This window comes from Dicentrarchus labrax, unplaced genomic scaffold (assembly GCF_905237075.1).
Source record: "Dicentrarchus labrax unplaced genomic scaffold, dlabrax2021, whole genome shotgun sequence".
Taxonomy (NCBI): Eukaryota; Metazoa; Chordata; class Actinopteri; family Moronidae; genus Dicentrarchus; species Dicentrarchus labrax.
The window spans coordinates 3881756-3893020 of NW_026136702.1; positions in this window are offsets into that span (position 1 = coordinate 3881756).

Consider the following 11265-nt stretch of genomic DNA (forward strand, 5'->3'; position numbering starts at 1 on the left):
CTTATCAAGCAACCATCTTTAACTACTATTTAAAGATCATTTCGCTTTCATCTACAGTCTCCACTCAGCTGAAATCACTTCGACATGATAAGACAGTCAATTTGGATGTCAGCTTTGGCTACAGTAATCACACTGGCCACTAGATAAGTGTGACTTTATTTATTTATATTGAGCCCTGTGCGTGTCTAGTTGAAGATAATAGTTTCATTTTCCGGAGAAAGTTTGCCAGCTACCCTCATTGTGGAGTAAATGTGACAGATTTCTGCTTCATTAGGATTCATCGTGCTGACAGAGATGGACTCGTAAGATGAATCAACAATAGCAAAAGCAATATGCAGGGCTCCATGAATCTCTTTACCTTCCATGTACTGGCTTAAATACGCACTTTACAGCTTGAGATTTACAGATCACAGGTGACAGCAAGAGAATAAAGATGAATGCTCACACTCTGAAAAATGATGGCTCAAGGAAAGTTCCTCCAACATACGTTTTCCACTTATGTAAAAAATGTAAAGCGATTTTCCTCTTCGAATTCAAGAAAAAAACCCATTAGCTCAAACACTTCCTGTAAAAGGCATTTAAAGGCCACCAGCGCTTTTACAGAAAAGGTTTGAATTTATCTAAAAATGGCGTTGGGATAAAAGAATATGATCAAATCTACTAGTCTTGGGGAATTAATTTTATAATGTATTAATATTTGTAACTATTTCAAGCTTCTTCAAAAGCAAATTCAAGGAGCTGTTGGTGAATAATTAGTAGGTTATACATACGTGGGTGAACTGGACAATAGATCTGTTAATTCATGCTTTAAATTCATGATTTTTAATAATGTTTAGACCTGATTTTATAAAGCTGAATCAAATGGAAAACATTATTGTTACTATTACATGGAATCAACTACATGTATTATATCATATTGTGTAGTTGCCCCTTCCTTCTCTTATTATTATTAATCTATTTATTCTTTTCTATCTACTTTGTATTTTATGGCAATCATCTGCAAACAGTGAACTATGGATTTAAAAAAAAGCCAAGGACATAACTGTTGTAGGTGTTTTGTAGCACTAGAGCAACGCTAACAGTGGTCAGTTGTTGATGGTCAGTGCGATACCAGCTGTAACCAACATTTCCTCATCATTTTCCACATTAGCTCATGTTGATCCTGGAACCTCCATTGCTTTCAGCAGATGGTAAGGTCAGGTGACAGTGAGAGTAACACCCCTATGCATTACTACTTCAGCGTGTCCCACTTGAAATCTTGGACTTTTTCCCTCTGTATCATGCTATGGTCTGATGATATGGTCTGTTTCCAGAAGTTATCTGTGGGCTCTGAGAGACTCTCAGTGACAGACTCCCATTGTTCTGCTAGTTGGCACTATGCCAGGTGGGATTGTTTGTCCAAGTTAGCTAACAGTAACATTAAGAGGCAGAATTTAGTAAAAGATCACTTATCCTGCTGCTTCCTTACATATAACAGGAGTTAAAGCAGTACTGTTGAAGCATTGTGGAATATTTTATGGCATTTCTGCTTTAACCGTGCGCAGCGGAGGGAGACAGGAATGACGAGAGAGAGTCGGGGATGTCAGACAGCAAAGGTCATGAACCACGTGAAACAATAGAACCACAGGGCACCACTAGACGTACACTAATTAAATGCAGATTGGATGATGACGCTGACTCCAAATGAGTCCTGTTGGTACAGTAACCTGGGTCAACCGGCACTGGTGTATGTCCTTTAGGAAACGGATAAAGGCTCCTTCACAGTTCCAGTGTGAACATCCCATAAATGGATCCGTGTGGAACATTTCTTTGGGCTTTTCAAAATATAACCCAACCTGTTCCTACATAACTATTATGACGTTTTTTTTTGGCTGGAAGTCACCTGAGGGGTTCATAAAGTGCTACATATAGAAGAACTGTGAAAGAGGCCTCCAAAAAGCTTTAATTTCTAACATTAAAGTGCATACTTAGAAAGATATTGCATTACAGAGCTTGTTATTACCACCACTGCCAGTGTAGCAAGAGAATTTTGCACTTCCACAATAAGGCACAAGAGGTCAGAGCTCCACTACAAATACCACGAAACACCTTGGCATCTCATCCACAGCCACTGTATGCCAGACATGCACTCATTCATCGTTATCATGAAGCCCCTTGCCTGAGAGATGTCTGTTGAAATAAGTTTGCTTAAAACATCATTACAAATCCAATTAATAGTGTTATTAAACTAGATGAAAAGAGTGACAACATTCTGTGATTTAAAATACAGAAAGCCTACAGTTGAAAACCAGGTAGCAATATAACTTGTCAGTGATGTATAAATGTAGACATTATTGAGGAACATACTGCTGTGGGCTTTACTGACTGACATGAATGATACCGTTATGTCACACTTACAGTAATGATCAGATTTAGATTGAGCCTTTTTTAATATGTTTAGCTGGAGAGTATGTTAAAATTTGTATTCGTTACCACCAGTAATACTATTTAAATCATTTTAAATCTGATATGAACGGTACATTTTAAAATTCATAATGTACAGCTCAGTGGATCTTGTCAAGGTTTTTATTGAAAGCCTTTTGTCCACAGTCCATTGCATGTATCTGTGACCGGGTCTATCTCTACTAACAGTCCACCTCTAGCACACAAAGACAACATACCATGATTCATGCCATGAGAGGATCAACAGGGCCAGAGGAACAGGCTTACTGGAATTTAACAGCTGATCACTGAAATCAGAGTTGTTTGTGGAAGGCTCTTGTTAATGTTTCTTTGAGTAGAGTTCAAGTTATTGAGGATAGTGGCTTAAATTTAAACACCCCTGTTAACATATAGGGTTCGAAATGTACAAACCTTTAAATGCAGCAAACAGACATTGATTTAGTTTGTATGTAGTTCTGTTATTTGCTTAATATGTCTTCAAATTTGGATAGGATTTCCATGGGATAGCATATTGTTGCATCATGCATAATGTATATTAATACAATAATATATATTCGTGCCTAAAAGCAAGGCACAAACCGGGTCCCAGCACTTTAATAATTATTTCATTTGACATTATAACAAGCCAAATCTTTGCAGCCGACTAAAATCGACTTAGGTTTTTGTAATACATAGGTTTTGTATATTGCATTGGTAGCCCTAAAAATATAGTAATAACAATATATGCAATATATTTTATTGTTTATTGTACTTCCTGTGTCCCAAAATAACACTAAAAAAAGACATCTGCATGTACCAGATGTAGAGTTACTTAGAAACATAATACAGATGTGAAAACTAGACTAGACACTGTCGAGTCAATACGCGAATAACACTTCCTGCATCATGAAAGCTTTCCAAAAATAAAACACAAAGCTTATTTCAGCTACTGAAGCAGTCACTGTTCCTGGCTAGCATTAGACAACTCCAAAGAGCAAAGGTCTATTTCTTAAATTAAGTAAGCTAATTCTCTTTGTTAGCCAAAACACTTCAGAAATAAGCTAAAAAAATAAAAAAATACAGTTAATTTTAAAAAAGAGTTAGATAAAGGTTAGGTACCTCCGAATACTTACACTTTTTAAAACAGTAATGCTAATTAATATGTTTAGCTTTATCTTTTTACCTCTCACTGAATTTTTTCTCATAGAAAATGGAAGATGGGCGTCATGAAAAAATACCAGATTACCACATACAATGTTATAAAATCTTAATACACCGTGCGCATCATGCTAGCTGGTCTATCAACATCTTGTAGACTGAGTGCCACATATCCAAACCCCACAGGAGAGCATGAATACCAGTATCCCATTAAAGCTAATCTGTTGTCTCGTTTTGTCAGAAAATGTCCTCCATCTGACACGCCGTTCCCATTTTCTCCTCCACCATTGACGACATTGACACTGAGAGGATTACGAGGTAAATCAATAAACACCACCGGCTTCATGAATGAGCACAAGTCTCAGTGAACTGATACCTTCACACCAGGTTAGATCTATTTACCTGTGATACCAATCCACAGTGGGATCTCCGGGGCCCCCGTTCTCTATAGTTAAGATTAGCTGTCACCTCGCTTAACAATGAGAAGACACCTCACTGCTCTACAGCACAAATCCACATTGTGTTGGTCAGTCTTGAGGTGAACATCAGCTCCATGCTAAAGCAGGGAGAGACACAGCGAGTATGAAACCACCCAGATATCGATGCTATCTAGCACAATAGAGCCTTTGTTATCCTGCTCATCCCTTCTGTTTTTCTCTTTAACAAGCTCAGTATCTTTGGAGACTTAAATGAACGTCTTCCACTAGATTCTTCACTTCCTGCAACTTTGGCAACTTCATATTTTCCAGTGGGAAAGTAGATCTCTAACTTTCAGCAAATGGCATGGGACAAGAAGAGGCAAGACTGCCGACCAGACAGACGAGCGTTCCACTCTCCAGCTCTTAACAAGCATAGTAATACATCAGTCAAAAGCAATAATTTTACTATTAATGAAATTCCAATTTGCCTTCAGTGCATTTCACGTTGACATTTTCCACATTGCAACAGTGCTTTGATAAAGTTTTTAAAATGCAAAAACGCATCTAAGAGGCTAAAGACCAGCCCGGGTGTCAGCGTGCCTGGCAGAGGACTATGGTACTTAATTTTTATCGCCATGTGCCCGGGGCATTGAAAGCCTGAATGTTAACATTGGCTCCATTTTCATTATCATCATATGATTATGGATTTTACTGCATTTAGCTGATAATACAACTAGGAGCTCACCTTAAAAGAAGTTGCTCGAAGGTTTCATTTCTGCCCAAATGAAATTTTCATTTGACAAACAAGTATAATTAGGCTGCACTTCTTGTTCAGTGTCAGTCTGTTTTCTGATTGAACTTAGACCAATTTGCTGCCACTAAATGAGTTTGAATAATTTCCATTCTGAATGTCTTGGGGACATTAGCTTTAGGAGTGCTAAGTGGCAGCATGCTTTTTGAAGTTGCTGATTATTTGATGCCACCCCTGTCTACCTATACGTTTTTGAGCTTACTTCAAAGTTAACAAGGAAATAGCCTACCTTGGAGTACAATGAGAATTTGAAAGTGTTTTTGGCCAGGTCTGGGAGGCAAAGTGAAAATTACTTTAATAAGTGTGTAATACACTTCGTTAGCTTCAATGCTCTTTGCTTCTTCACTTTATTTCTTTCATGTGGCCACTTTTATTGTACTGAATGAGCGGATTTGTTTCTGTTGAAACTGTACACCTAATAACTAATATTGCAGTATCAGTTTCATTAAACCCGCTAATTGTGAATTAACACATTATGAATTATGAGAACTGCTACAGCTGGCTCTCACTCTGCCTCTCTGTTATTGATAATAATGTGAATACAACAATGTTTAGTATACATCCGAAAGAAGAGGTAAAGCTGGTAACTACTGGTAGGCAGTTAGACCATAGCCTTTATGTACAGTAAGTGTTTATGTCCCATAACACAATAACCACAAATATATTAGGAGACAAAACTGTTGCAGATTACCTACTATTAATAGCACTGTAAGCCTCTGCAGCCACAAGATGAGAAACAGCAGACCACTATGGATGGCAGAGAAAAGTGGGGTTATTTGTTTATTTCCCCCCTCTAATGGATTTGGTAGATGACCTAAAATCTGAGTAACAGCTATTTCAGTAGGGGTAATCCAGTCATCCTCAAAAAAATAAACACCAATGTGGAGCGAAATTGAACGAGAGAAATGGAGTGAATAAAATGGGTGAGGGCAAAAGAAAGAGAGGATCACAAATAAAGCTCAACGTAGGATTGATGAGAGGAAATGGGGATTTTGACAATGTGATTAAGTAATGGTTTTGAAATATGGAAGCAATGGTAAAAAGGGAATAATTTACTCCAGTATAAGAGCACTGCATGTCAATGAAGGGCGGAATTACATTTCATTATCATAAATAAGGAAAACCAAACTGTGGCTTAGTTGTGAGGAGTTTACAAGCTGCTGAGGCAAAGACTCAACCCCAGATCCTCCGACACAGCATGAAATGTTTCTTCTAGACTTTCCTTTGTTGCATTTGAAGCTTTCGGTCAGTCAACATAACAATAAAACTGGCACTGAATAATCGAACAATAATAATCACTTGAATTCACTGTTGGGTTCATTAAATGTGTACTCGCATATCAAGATTTAAAAGAGTATTTTTCAAAGCATCAAACCCTGTCTCATTAAACGATCAAATCTATTTTCCATGCTTTTCAGGGTTCTCAACCCTGCTAAGGAACTCGCAGCTCAAAGACACAAGATTGAGCTTGTTCCCAAAGTGGCACTAAATAACAGAGCTACACACAGAGCAATGGTGGTTTACAGTACAGAGGACCATTGAACTAACATGACAAAGGGTTCAGAGACCACTACAAAGTGGAGATAATGCTGTGGAATCGACTCAAAAGGCAGAATTTCTGTGGATCCAAAAGGATTGCAGCACATCTGCAATTTATTTTCACTGCACTCTTTTTTCCAAGGAATGAAACAACTCCAAACTTGTACAACGAGCTGACTTATACAGCGATTCACTGCGGCTTTGTCGGTTCTCGTACCAATCGCTCAATGAAAATATTACACCAGTGGAAAAAATGTCTCCAAGCCTATCAATTCATAAACAAAGCCAGTAATGAATAAACCGTATGTCAACAAACAGCAATATTAAACTGGATTTCTTTCCAGATTGCACAGTTAATTTCTATGGAGGGTTTTCGTTGGGGTTTTATTCTTTGATGTATGTTCTAACAAAGTGTAACTTGGCCTAAATGCAGACAAAACACTACACAGTGTGTATTTGGTGCTGTTTTATGTCAAACTTGTTATCATATTTATGTCGCCATAGCATCTATCTTACTGACTCCACGGTGGAACAAGTCACTTTGACAAATAATGTCTATACCGTCTATTAGGTTAGCCCCAAATGGCAAATTAACAAAACCACTGTGTTTTATAAAGTGATCTACTCAGAGAGGGACATTTGCTGTTTTCTTACACTTAATGTGGCACTAAAATACATATTTTCAGGTATAAATCATAACAATGTGGTCGTCCTGTTTTCCTTTTTATATCCATTCATTAGCTACATTCCTACAAAATGAGGTGCTGAGCAATTATCATTATGAATTCTGTGTCAAAAAGCTGTGAAAAACACATCCACACTCTACAGTACCTGTGAGCTCAGGATTTTAATTGACATGCTGAAATTTTATTCATGGTTTTACGTCTAGGTTAATTCTATGCCAGAAACTGTTGACTTTTGCTGGTTTTACATCTGCCATAATGATTACCAAGAGCTCCCCATGCATCATGAAGACAGGCAGATTGCTCCTGTATGTTCTTGTACCTGGTTTTGACATCTCAGTGCTGTGTGCCAGAATTTTATTTTAAGTCTTTGGAGAAGACTGACTATGTCTCAGCATGAAGGAACACAAACTACCGTTCTTTGTAACACACAGCAAGGTCTCGTTAGCTGTTGTTCAGCTATCAATTCTTTGTTTTTTAGTTTATTTAGTTTTTCACTTGGCTGCTTTTTCCCTAGCCCTCTGCTTTTCCGTTCAGTTTTTGATGTGGTACAATTTACTGGGCTGTGTTGGCAAGGTCTGTAAGTTATGAAATTTCCCAGAAAACTGCTTCCCCATTGGGAGAGGACAAGAGATGGTGTGCAGGTAGAGTACTGAGCTGGAAATGTGAGCGTCTATCTGTTATATACCGTCTATAAATATTATATTCCATTTCTGCCAATAGATCCTCCTAGATGTTACACACTGGACCTTTAAAGTATAACGACTACATTACGTATCATCCTCATCTACCTTTGCTCGCTCACTGTAATGCGAACAAAAAGTTTTTAGAAGTAATTAGAGCAAGTTAGAGATGATTTGTCATCTCCCTCGGTAAGGATTTCCAAAGATTAATTCTCTCTTAACCCACTCCACAAACACAAACAGTGATAACGCCAAAATCAGATTTTGGTATCTACAGCCCACAGTTTGCATCCCTATCCATAAGAAAGCTGCTTAGCCTTGGCAGCTAGCACATCTGTGAATTGCTCCAGTGGTAACAGAGTGCAAGAAACCTCTGAACCGGGCTGTTAGGAGCATAATGAATAAATAGGAAGAAACAATGCAAATGTTTTATAGCCATAATTACTGAAGGCCTTAAGATCCGACAGTTTAAGTAGCCTTTTCATCATTAAAAGCAGAGTTGATCACATGCTATTGCTAGTGGGAGTTTACGCAGCTTCAATATTCAACATTCTCCCTCTATTCAGATCTATGGCTAAATCCCAGGTGAGTGACAGGTGCCAGCTACAGGGCTGTTAGGAGAGAGCGTTTGTTGATATAACCGTGTTTTCCTCTCTTTGAGCGACTGATCTGCAAAGGTACACATAAAGGCCCTCCTTCAGCAATGTACACAGAGCACTTCGAAAGGAGTACATAAAAATGTCTCTCCCCCGCTACCCACCACCCTCCCTGCAACATTAAACAGTGTGGAGGGGGTGCAGTGGGAGGCACGCGGGGGAGGCTGGGGGGACTCAAACAAACGCTGGAGAGTGGCAAGTTTGCATTTGCCCATACCAACAAGCTCCTATCTCATTAACAAACCGCTGAAATAAAAGAGTGCTTTTTTGGCTCACAGCTATAAAAAAAATTATCATAGTGATGATGTTCCTCAGCCGTCAACAGAGCTGTGATAACGTTGTTTGATGATGACTTTCCCATGAATGTTAAGCAGCCGCCGCGGCAGAGGAAAGGAGCTTATCAGCGTCTAATGCCCATCTCTAATTCCTGCCCTTCTTGAACTAGCCATTTTCTAACAGCGTTAACTGTCAAATTTACATCCCGTCTTAATGCCACTAAAGAGTACGGGGGATGAAGAGTAAATGACAGCAGTGTAATGAGGAAGGCAAGGCATTCCTTCTCCCACTTTTCTCTCCCCCTCTCTTTCTCTAAGGAGAAGGAGATTTCCACAATATAGGGGCTTTTTTCCTCTCCTCCTCCTGTGCCATGCTGCCATGATGGAGAGCTTTACCTGTGAACTTATGTGTGGGTGCACATGAGCTTAATTAGCAGTGGGCTCTTGTGCGAAGGAAGAAAAATAGATGTTTTTTTTTTTCATTGTACTGCAAATAAATACATGACAGTGACAATGAAGCATGCTGGGAGACGTTATATAAGATAAGAAATCAGCAGTTGGTTTAGAAACTTAAGGTAAACGGGGGCTGCCTAAAAAAAGCCATCAGGAGGACGTATTTAAAGTCCAACATGACTAGCAATCACATCACGGTTGCTAGTTTTGCTTTATGCATTCACATTAATGAGACATTACTATTACACATTATTATTCTTGTTATTATGATTTTTTTTTTTTTGTAATAATAATGCTGCTGCTCTGTAGTTTACCTGATTTGTACAGTGACATCTTAATCATAACACTTGAATTGCATCATCAGCAGGCTTTAGTAGTAAAAGATAGACATCCTGTTCCCAATCTCTTCAACCAAACCTGTGTTATATTATTAGTCCTTGGTACCTAGTGCACATAATGAAACACAACAATGAATGACATCAGTATTTTTATTCAGTACAACTGAGCATTTCTTATCAGGGAACTGACCACTTTAATTTCCTCTTTCTAAATTGGCATTTTGTCCATTAAGTCAATTAAAAATGCTGAACTACTGCAGGAGACAATCACTTCTGACATTCAAATAAAATAATGGGAAAATTGCCACAGCTTCATTGTGAAAAGAAATTTAGTTTTAAATTGATAGGGTGTAACCTTTGATATATATAATAGTATGTCGTTTTTTAAAATTTAATTATTTATTATTATAATAAAATCATCCAGTAATCCCACGCTGTCCTATCAGGAGGTGACAAAAGAAATCAGTTCATATATAGTAAGAAAAACATCAAGCATTTTCTTCTTATTACTGTGTGATTTATAATTTCTACAAATAACTGATCAGGCTTCCCAGACAACGTACTCGCCTCTTTTCCAAAGGAAGCCTTTGTATTTATGCATACTTCTGCTCCTTTTATGCAAACGAGACAAGTTGAAAGTTTTCTAATGTCTGCATGTAATTTAGGATGGCATTTAAGCCTCCTACCCTAGATGCTATCATCGTAATTAATTCATCAGGTAATATTTCCCATTATTCCAAGGCATTATTTTATGTCAGGCAATGTAATGAATAGCTACGAGGACACAGACACTATTTAGCCACAAAATAAAACAACGTCTGCAGTGTGAATTATACAAGGGACAGCTGGAAATGACAAAAAGAGAATATTAAACAATTACTGCGCGGTTGTGTAACAGCGAATGTGATTTGTTCATAGTTTTACTTCACTGGTTAAAGACATGTCATGTCATTGTGTCCTTAGGTTCTGAGTCAGTCAGTGGGGGGAATTCATATTCAATATTCAATCTTCCTTCTCACACAAGAAAATTGGAATAAAGATAAACAGAAGAAAGGTTGTACCTTCCGTCTATGCTGCTATAATCAACCATGCAAGTGAACCTATGAATATGTAGTCCATTTCATCAGAGGGGTCGGACTCTGGTAGGGCAGGCCAGCCGAGATTAAATCACCGCTCATCTGATTGGACCATATAAAGATTCAGACTGAGCTAATTTCATGCCGATCTGGTTGCCTCCTGTGAAACTATCCAAAAGGCAAGAGGCTATAATGATTTGGAAAGGCAGAGACAACAGATAAATGGTGAAATGAAGTTGAGGGGCCTTCTTACCTTTGAGAAGAAATATTTCAATTTAAATGTATCACTTTATCAGGGTAAAGTCCTCCAGCTTTGCAGCTCTGAGATTACACCAATTAAACATCAAATATGGTGAACGAACGGCAAATGAGCAAATGCCTCATGTGCTCCTGTTTAACGGTTGGCATTATGCGGTTCAGACACATTCAGTTACAACCGCAATTAGCTAAATCTGCTGCTTATAGATTTAATGCAGGTTCACACAGGCCATAAACACATCTAATGTGCTCACATTGTTGGTCAACAATTCCAAAACTGTGACTTGATTTATGGTTTTAGTCATTTAGTCAAGTACAAATAAAAACATTTTTGCAGGTTAGAGGAAATACTGTACATGCAATTTAGCGTATATGCATATTATACAATGTGTACTATACACATCTACTATTATCCTTTCATTGCAATACGTAGGGAAAAGACTGTATATACTCTACATAATATACTCTGAATATATGCACAACCCACGTCTGCAC